At 42.4% G+C, this 10,257-nt stretch overlaps 1 protein-coding gene across 3 annotated transcripts in view; it reads left to right on the top strand.

Annotated features, from left to right (window-relative positions):
• dgkzb (diacylglycerol kinase, zeta b) overlaps positions 1-10,257 on the top strand; it is a 269,194-nt gene that overhangs the window by 6,915 nt on the left and 252,022 nt on the right. The window lies entirely within an intron of this gene.

Here is a 10,257-nt window from a genome sequence, read left to right as displayed (position 1 = left end):
GTACAGCAAGCCGGTCATTGTTGTGAAAGAATCCCCTTCAGGGCCTTCAGGGCGATGCTGCACCCCGACGCGAAGACGGCTCGCTGTACATTATCCCTTACATACTGTCAAATTGACTTGGGACCTGAAGATGCGGGTTCAGGGTCGGCGCCAGAGTGTTAGGGGCGGACGGGCAATCAGCTTTGACAGGGGGGGCATTTTTTTCACCTCATGTAGCCTTTATTAAGTGTATCTTTAACATTATCATGTTTCATGAAAGAAATAAACTGACAGAGAGGTGTATACATACTGCCACTTATGCGCACAGGCGCGCACGCACGCATACACATGCTGTTATGTCCACAAAATCCGGTTATAAACTAATACTGTGTCCTAACTGGATGCGAGCGTCCGACAATCGCGCTGCATCGCGCATCTGCCGCTCTCTGTCCACTGAATCCGTTAAATCTGCACTTCTGTTACATCATGTAAACAAACCAGAAACATCAGCTGTGAGCTCCAGATCAGACTGGAGCTGGAGACGTAACCACCTCAAAGATGGGTTAGTAGTACTTGTTATCTTCCTACATTCATACTTTTTTTTTTTTATCAGAAAACACACGTTTTATTTGTGATATTTACTGGAAATAACATACGATATAGCCAAAAGCAAGTAGGTTGTTATCTAGTGATCTTCTCCAGCCAGCTGCCACCTTATTTTGGTTTCTGTTTTGAAATGAGGAGGTACTGGAGGCTACAGATAACTTCTCAGACACGCCCTGCGTCTTGCTCGTGCCAGGGTTAAAATGCACACACACAGGTGCCGAGATACAGTTAACAGGGAGTTAAACAACACATCAATCTAACAGTCTGACTGATTTCTTCATAACTATGATTTAAGTTAATTGTTATTTCAGTTTAGTTTTTTGTCAGGAGAGAATTCAGCTGAGGGAGCACAGTAACCTTTTTGGACGGGCCTGGACCCCCATGGCCCGCCCCTAACGCCGACGCTGTGCAGGTTTTCACCTCCCTATATCAACGATAAAAACAATCTGTTGTTAACGCGTTTGTTTTGGTGGATGAGGACCTGTAGCGCCCCCCAGAGGACGGAGGCAGAAACAGATAGTGGATCAGTTCTAATTTGAATGAAGTGTTTGTTATACAGTGACTTAAAGGGAGTGGTCAGCCTGTGATTTTGTTGGGCGTGTTGACAATGAGCTGCCGTACCAAACTGTTGTAGACGTAGTGAGGAGCTCTAACGTCTTAGGAAGAGCAGAGATGGTCCCAGGTCCGATAAGTGTGTGTAGAGAAATTGAATGAGTCCTGATGGTTCTGGGTTCACCTGAGAACTAATGACGTTCCCATTGTGGGCTGAAATCAGACCAAACATGTTGGAGTGAGTTGTGCTTCAGAGAACCAGTCTGATGTAAAACATGCTCCGTCATGTCTCCACATGTCTGAAACCTGCTGTCAGCTGTTTACAGCTGCTTCTTCTCATCTGCAGTAACTCATTAACAAAACTTCATTCATAAAAAGCATTCTTTTAGACTTCCACAGAAAAAGGTTCTTTTCTTTCTTCTTTTGATTCCAAAAATATAAAACATTTCTCTACAATAATGAAAATATATTTCTGCAAAATATTGAATTCAAACTCTCATTTTAGACCTTAACGAGGTCATTTATATAACATTTATTGCTTCGGCTCAGCTGCTGTGTGTTATTCCAGCTCACTCTGTTTACGCGGGAAACAATTAACCCTCAAAGGTCACGAGAGCGTTTATAACTTTACATCAACAGACGTGATATCGTCATAATAACCAGCAGATGGACTGATGTCATCAAACCAGTTTTTGTTAAACTGCTTTACAGCACGTCTGCTTTACTTCCATCAGCAGGAGGAGACTATGCATCTACTCCACTACATTTATGTGAGAACTGAAGTTACTTTGCAGATTAATATTTTATGACACATGATGTGCAATATATCATAAAATATCATAAAACATGATATATTGATATAAATTGAAGTACTCAAAAGCAGTATATATATACATTTATATATATATATCTATATATATATATATAGATATATATAGATATCTATATATCTATAGATTATAGATATATAGATTGTAGATTAATTTTCTGTTGACTCACTAATTGATTAATCACCTAATTATTTCAGCAGTTCTTAACATCATTAACTCTCGTATAGTTAAACAGTCTGGAGGAAGAAGAGCCTCACAACCTGCACGCTCATAAACCTGGATACTAATACTGGTGTACTTTTACTGAAGTAAACATTTGGATGGAGGACTTCTACTCATAGTGGAGTATTTTTACACAGTGTATGTACTGAAGTAAAGGTTGTGTTGTTGTCATGGAGACACAGCTGGAGCAGACCAGCTGACAACATCTGGTCTGAAGAAACAGCTGGTCAGACTCAGTTTAGTTGAAGTTATTTAGTGTTGTGTTCGTCACACGTACATACACACACACACACACACACACACACACACACACACACACACACACACACACACACACAGTGTCTGGATCGAATGCTGCAGAGTGAAATGGACTCCTGGTCTTCTCCTGTTTCACTGAGGCTCCTCCAGTCTGACACAGGCCGCGCCCCCATCAGTGATGTCACAGCAGGTCTTTCACCTTTGACAGGTGATCAGATGACATCACTGACTGAGTCCAGTGTCTCAGAATGCATCCAGATCGCCTTCTCTCATTAGATCAGCAGACACTGAAGTTGGTGAGCAGGTACTCTGTACACTACCTGCTCAGGTACTCTGTTCACTACCTGCTCAGGTACTCTGTATACTACCTGCTCAGGTACTCTGTTCACTACCTGCTCAGGTACTCTGTCCACTACCTGCTCAGGTACTCTGTTCACTACCTGCTCAGGTACTCTGTATAGTACCTGCTCAGGTACTCTATTCACTACCTGCTCAGGTACTCTGTTCACTACCTGCTCAGGTACTCTGTACACTACCTGCTCAGGTACTCTGTACACTACCTGCTCAAGTACTCTGTACACTACCTGCTCAGGTACTCTGTACACTACCTGCTCAGGTACTCTGTACACTACCTGCTAAGGCACTCTGTACACTACCTGCTCAGGTACTTTGTACACTACCTGCTAAGGTACTCTGTACACTACCTGCTCAGGTACTCTGTACACCACCTGCTCAAGTACTCTGCACACTACCTGCTCAGGTACTCTGTACACTACCTGCTCAGGTACTCTGTGTTTGTGTATATATATATATATATATATATATATATATATATATATATATATATATATATATATATATATATATATATATATATATATATATATATATATATATATATATATATATGTTTATAGTATATATATGTGTGTATATAGTATATATATATGTATATATAGGTAGTGTACACAGCAAACTAAACTTTATAAAAAGTCCAGGTCAGGATCAGAGTAACAAGAACATTAGACGACAAATAATTAATCAGACGACATCTCACATTACAAACTGGAGTCCTGATCAGCTGCTTCAAGTTTTCTTCTACCAGCTGGACATATATATATATATATATATATATATATATATATATATATATATATATATATATATATATATATATATATCTATATATATATATATATATATATATATATATATATATATATATATATATATATATAACTGTGTTACTGTGTTACTCTGATCCTGACCTGGACTTTTTATAAAGTTTAGTTTACTATGTACATTCACTATAAAAAAGGTCAATAATATTATAAAGTAAAAATACAATTTCTCGAGCGTTCATTTTGTAACTAAAATATTGAAATCATTGCCAAACAAACGTTGTTTGGACAAAATCCACTTGGAGTGTTGTTTTAGTAGCATTAAGGCCTCGTCTCTTTTTAAAGGCGGTGTTTTAACACACAGCTCAGCCAGTACCGGGTCCGTCGGGTTCAAGAGGTTAAATGAAACTATTGAACATTTTGTAGAACAATTTTCTTATTGCTGTTGATGAAGTATCTGTTGTTCTTTTAACTGAAGTGACCCTTAAAGTAATATTTATACTGTGTGTGTACTGTGTGTGTACTGTGTGTGTACTGAGTGTGTACTGTGTATGTACTGTGTGTGGACCCAGGGATCACACAGACCCATTTCCTGAGCTATCTTTGTCACTCGCTGGCCCTGTTTCTATAAATAGTCTGGTCCAGGAGGGACTCTCAGGGAGGAGGAGGAGGAGGAGGAGGACGATGAGGAAAAAAAAGAGGAGGGGGAGGAGGGCCGAAAGAAGAAGAAGAATGAGGAGGAAGGCTGGGAGAAGGAGAGGAGGAGGAGGAGCAGGATGAGGAGGAGGATGAGGAGGTGGTGGTGGAGGGCCGAAAGAAGAGGAGAAAGAGGAGGGCCAAAAGATGAGGAGGAGGAGGAGGGACGAAAGAAGAAGAGGAAAAGGAAGAGAAGGAGGAGGAAGGCCAAAAGAAGAGGAGGGCCGAAAGAAGAAGAAGAAGAAGAAGAGGAGGAGGGCCGAATGCAGAAGAAGAAAAGGAGGAGGTGGGCCGAATGAAGAAGAAGAAGAAGAGGAGGAGGAGGAGGAGAGGGCCAAAAGAAGAAGAAGAGGAGGGTGGCCGAGACAAGAGGAAGAGGAGGGGGAGTTCAGAAAGTAAGAGGGTCAGAAGGAGGAAGACAAAGATGAAGAGCAGTAGAGCTGAAGAGAGGAGGAATAGCTGGAAGAATAAGAGGACTACAAGGGCTGTAAGGAGGAGGAGGAGGTTCATGAGGAGGAAAGGAAGAGCAAGAATATGAGGTCATAGGGAGGAAGAAGAAGAGGACCAGGTGGACAAGAGGAAGAAAGAGAAAAGGAGTAGCAGGGTTGGGGGTAAGAAGATTAGCAGCACCAGAAGGAGGAGGAGGAGGAAGAAGAGGATGAGGAGCACCTAGAGAACAATGAGGAGCTAGAGGAAGAAGATGAGGAGCATCAGGAGTGAAAGACAAACAAGGGACAGGAGAACGAAGAAAAGGAGATGAGGAAGAGGTGGAGGAGAATGAGGAGGAGGAGGAGGAAGGCCGAAAGAAGAAAAGGAGGAGGAGAGGAAAAAGAGGATGAGGAGGAAGGCCGAAAAAAAAAAGAAAGAGGAGGAGGAGGAGGAAAAAGAGGAGGAGGAGGAGGGCCGAAAGAAGAGAAGAGGAGGAGGAGAAGAGGAAGTAAGAGGGTCAGAAGTAGGAAGACAAAGATGAAGAGCAGAGAGGAGCACCTGGAGGGGAACGTGGAGCTAGAAGAGGAAGATGAGGAGCATCAAGAGTGCAAGACGAAGAAGGAACAGGAGGAGGAGGAGGAGAAAGAAAAAGAAAGAAGACAAAGAGGAGAAGAGCCGGGTAGGAGGTAAGAAAAAGGAAGAAGATTAGGAGGACCAGAAAGAGGAGGAGGAGGTGTTGGAAGAGGAGGAGCATCAGGATCGCAAGAGAAAGACGTAGGGGGCCAGGAGGAGGAGTGGGACTATGAGGAGGAAGAAGGAGGAGAAGGTGGTCCGGAAGGAGGGGGAAGAGGAGGAGTAGGAGCACCTGGAGGAGAACGAGGAGCTGGATGAGGAGGGGGAAGAGGAGGAGTACAGGAGGCCTAGAAGAGGAGGAGGAGGACATAGTGTTGACAAGAAGAAGGAAAAGGAGAGAGACGAGGAGGAATGATGATGAAGAGCTTCTCCTCCTTTGTGAGGAGGCAGACTGGAGGAGGAGGAGCAGCAAGAGGCCTAGAGGAGGAGGAAGGAGGAGCAGCTGGTTCTCTTGTTTTGTCTCACAGAGAAATGTGAAGTAAAAAGCAACAGCAGCAGGAAGAAGAGGAGAAGGAGGTGGATGAGGGGTGAAGGTGGGCGCTCAGGAAGGAAGGAGAGAACAAAGGTCAAAGGTCACAACAGATCCTCAACAGGAAACGACTGTTATAATCTTCATCATTCCTGGTGACAGTGTGTTAGTAACAGTACAGGATGTGACCACTAGGTGGCAGCAGAGTCTGGTTACATCCTCCAGCTGAAGATCAGAATCAGAATCACTTTTACTTAATTTATGTGTTTAATAACAGGATGCTAATGTGAGAATGAGCTCAGTGTGAGTGATGGTCGTATTTATTAGTAGATATTAGTAGTATTAGTAGTATTATTGGCAGCAGGGAAGCTGTCCTGATCGGATACATTAACCACTGACTGACTGACTCTAATTAGTTTATTCGTCCTCGCGCTCTGAAAGCTGATATCTCACCGTCACCTGGTCCAGGGTCAGTTTTAAAACGGAGCGGCAGCAGGACCAGATTAACCCTCTATAGGACCCTGGTACCTATGGGTCCCTGGTACCTATGGGTCCCTGGGATCTATGGGACCCTGGATCTATGGGACCCTGGATCTATGGGACCCTGGGATCTATGGGATCTATGGGATCATGGGACCTATGGGACCCTGGGATCTGTGGGTCCCTGGGATCTATGGGACCTATGGGACTCTGGGACCTATGGGACTGTCTCTTTTCGGTTGTTTTGTGTCTCGTTGTAGTCATTTTGTGTCTTTTTGTAGTTGTTTTGTGTCTGTTTTTGTAGTTTTGTGACTGTTTTTGGTTGTTTTGTGTCTGTTTTTGGTTGTTTTGTGTCTCTTTTTAGTTGTTTTGTGTCTGTCTTTGGTTGTTTTGTGTCTCTTTGTAGTTGTGTCTCTTTGTAGTTGTTTTGTGTCTCTTTGTAGTTGTTTTGTGTCTCTTTGTAGTTGTTTTGTGTCTTTTTGTGGTTTTGTTTTTGTTTTTGGTTGTTTTGTTTCTGTTTTTGGTTGTTTTGTGTCTCTTTCTAGTTGTTTTGTGTCTCTTTCTGGTTGTTTTGTGTCTCTTTTTGGTTGTTTTGTGTCACTTTGTAGTTGTTTTGTGTCTCTTTCTGGTTGTTTTGTGTCTCTTTCTGGTTGTTTTGTGTCTCTTTGTAGTTGTTTTGGTACATGTCTTTTTGAGTGATAGTTTGTAAGTGAAGGCTGGGGGGGGCCTGACACTTGGCTCCTGGTCCTGTGCCCGGTAGGCCCGTTCAGTAATCCCGCCATGGCCCTGCGGCCACCATGCCTCTCTGGTAATCTAGCCTCTCTGCAACTGGATGCTGGCATTATTTAAGGGGAATTCAATATGGAGGAATTAGTTAAGTATTTAACAGATCAGACAGGAGTGTGTCGGCAGGTTTCACTGTTAGTTTTATAACCAAATGAGACATCTTTTCATTTATTTATACAGATGTTGATTATAATTTAAAGGTCCCATATTGTAAAAAGTGAGATTTTCAGGTCTTTTACATTATAAAGCAGGTTTAAGTGCAAAATCAATTAAACTATCAAAACGCTCAATATACGAAAAAAATACACACAGCCCGTATTTAGGAATTGCGCGTTTGAAACAAGCCGTTAGGATTTCTGTCCATTTGTGATGTCACAAATATACAATATTTAGAGCATTACACGGTTTTAAATGTAAACATTCTAAATGTGTCCCAGTTTATTTCCTGTTGCAGTGTGTGTAAATAACATCAGCTGACAGGAAGTAAACCCAAACTGTTGCCTAGCAACGCAATTCCGTTTTAATTCCGTTGAAATGCACTAAAACGGAGCGTTTCAGGCAGAGGGTAAATACAGGTATATTCAGACAGACAGTATGAGGAAAATAAAGTGGTTTTTTTAACATTACAGCATGTAAACATGTTCTAGTTGAAACACGAAATACAAGTAAGAACCTGAAAATTAGCACAATCTGGGACCTTTAAGATCTCCACACGATCGCACACTTTATAAAACAATAAAAGAAAATAATCCTTATTAATAATCCAGTTCCTCCTTCATCCATTCATCAGTCACTGAGCTCTAATTTCAGCGACAACAAAACAAAGTGCAACACGTCGTCCCTCATGAATGATGCAAGCAGCCCCACAGCCAATCAGTGACAAGAATGTACATTTACTCAAGTACTGTAGTTAAATGCAGTTTTAAGGTACTTTATACTTTACTTTCCATTTTCTGTTGCTTTATACTTCTACTGTACTACATCTCAGAGGAAAATATTGTAGTTTTACTTGTTACACTTTTAGTTTCTGAAACATGACAAGGAGACACAACTTTACTTTTAGACTATTTTTTTATTTTATTTTACAGTATTTTTTTTTGTGAAATGTTTTTTATGTAAAATTCTACTCTGTACATTAACTAAAGCTGTCAGATAAATGTAGTGCTGTAAAACATACAATATTTCCCTCTGAGATGTAGTGGAGTAAAAGTATAAAGCAACATTAAATGGAAATACTACAAGTACATGATTACAGTAGTAGAGTGTGTGTACTTGGTTACTGTGTGTGCGGTGCAGCTGGTTTTAAATAGCCTGAGCAGGTCAGTGATGTCACACGGTGGCCAATCAGGACAGGAGCTGCTGATCTTTTAAACCTCTTGCAGGTAATCTGTCACCTCATTTAAAAGTACCGCCGAGGGAGTGGCGACGTCCACAACCACAGAAGAAGAACTCCTCATGTTGAAGAGGACGTGTCACAGAAAGTCATTAAAATGTCTTTTAAAGGGGTGCGCCATGTTTGTTCCTCCTCCTCCTGTGTATGATGTCATCTGTGGCTCTGGAGGATAGAATAACCCTGATGACGTCATAGTGATGTCATCAGGGTGGAGACTACAGAAGTCTACATACAGTCTGCGTTACAAGCTGGAGCTGTGTGACAGGCAGGGACACTATCCAGGTGCATTATGGGAATTTTATGAAAAGAAGAGCTGAGCTGTCAACTAATCAGGCTCCAGTTTTAACACTATAAATACATGTTTGAGTCTTTTATTTAATTGTTTATTTAAGTGTATAACCACCTTATCTGTATAAAGATGTGTGAACGTCTCCGGCGCTGCTACAAACAATAATTTCCATTATTGATTAATCTGTGTGTTGTAATATGTGTGTTTTTTATCTTGCATATCTCGGCCAGGACACTCTTGAAAAAAAGAGATTTTTACAGCTGAAATTATAAGGCTATTAAATTAGTCAATCTAAGGCAACTATTTTCATAGTCAATTGTTTAAATCTTCAGCTTTTCTTTGTCTTATAAGTCAGCAAACTGAATATCTTTGTTGGTCAGATGATGTCTTCTGCTTTAGGAAACTGTGACGGGCATTCTTCTATATTTTCTGAATCTGTTTTCTTTTTAATAATTAAATATAGAAAATAATCAACAGATTAATCAATCATGAAAATAATCTTTGATAGCAATGAGGCCTTCCTGGTTGAATAAAGGTTTGCTGTTTGAAGTTCATCACAAAGATGATTATTTATTTTCATCCTGATCTTTAAAATATTTGACAAAAATAAGAAATCATGTGACACTGAAGGAGACGTGGGTCTGGTTGCCATGCGCCTCTCTCCATAGCAACCAACAGGATTAGGTTCCTCGCTAATTAGTCACGTTATCAACACGCGTCTCATTTAGTTGAACTGTGGCGGTGCAACATCAGGAACATCATGTTTGAACATATTAAAATGCAGCCTCTCTTCCTGTCCTCTGATTTCTGGTCTAACCCGATCCATAATGCAGCAGCAGCGCCGGAGCCTTGAAGTGGTAATGAAGGAGTATTCTGGGATGTTGGAGTGGGCCGTCGGCTCCATTCATCTCCGGTCAACCGGCATTGAAGTGAGCCATTACAAAAGGACCGTAGACGAGCTGGTCCAGGGTCAGCTCTATAGACGAGCCGGTCCTGGGGCAGGACTGTAGATGAGCTGGTCCAGGGTCAGCTCTGTAGTACGAGCGGTCTGGGCAGGACTGTAGATGAGCTGGTCCGGGGTCAGCTCTGTAGTCGAGCTGGTCCCGGGTCAGCTCTGTAGACGAGCCGGTCCTGGGTCAGCTCTGTAGACAAGCTGGTCCTGGGTCAGCTCTGTAGTCGAGCTGGTCCTGGGTCAGCTCTGTAGTCGTGCTGGTCCTGGGTCAGGACTGTAGACGAGCCGGTCCTGGGTCAATTCTGTAGACGAGTCGGTCCTGGGTCAGGACTGTAGACGAGCCGGTCCTGGGTCAGGATTGTAGACGAGCCGGGCCTGGGTCAGCTCTGTAGATGAGCTGGTCCTGGGTCAGCTCCGTAGACTAGCTGGTCCCGGGTCAGCTCTGTAGATGAGCTGGTCCTGGGTCAGGACTGTAGACGAGCTGGTCCCGGGTCAGCTCTGTAGATGAGCTGGTCCTGGGTCAGGACTGTAGACGAGCTGGATCTCGGGTCAGCTCTGTAGA

This window comes from Sebastes umbrosus, chromosome 4 (assembly GCF_015220745.1).
Source record: "Sebastes umbrosus isolate fSebUmb1 chromosome 4, fSebUmb1.pri, whole genome shotgun sequence".
Taxonomy (NCBI): domain Eukaryota; kingdom Metazoa; phylum Chordata; class Actinopteri; order Perciformes; family Sebastidae; genus Sebastes; species Sebastes umbrosus.
Note: the sequence above shows the minus strand (reverse complement) of the source record. Positions and strands in the feature narration are given on the sequence as shown.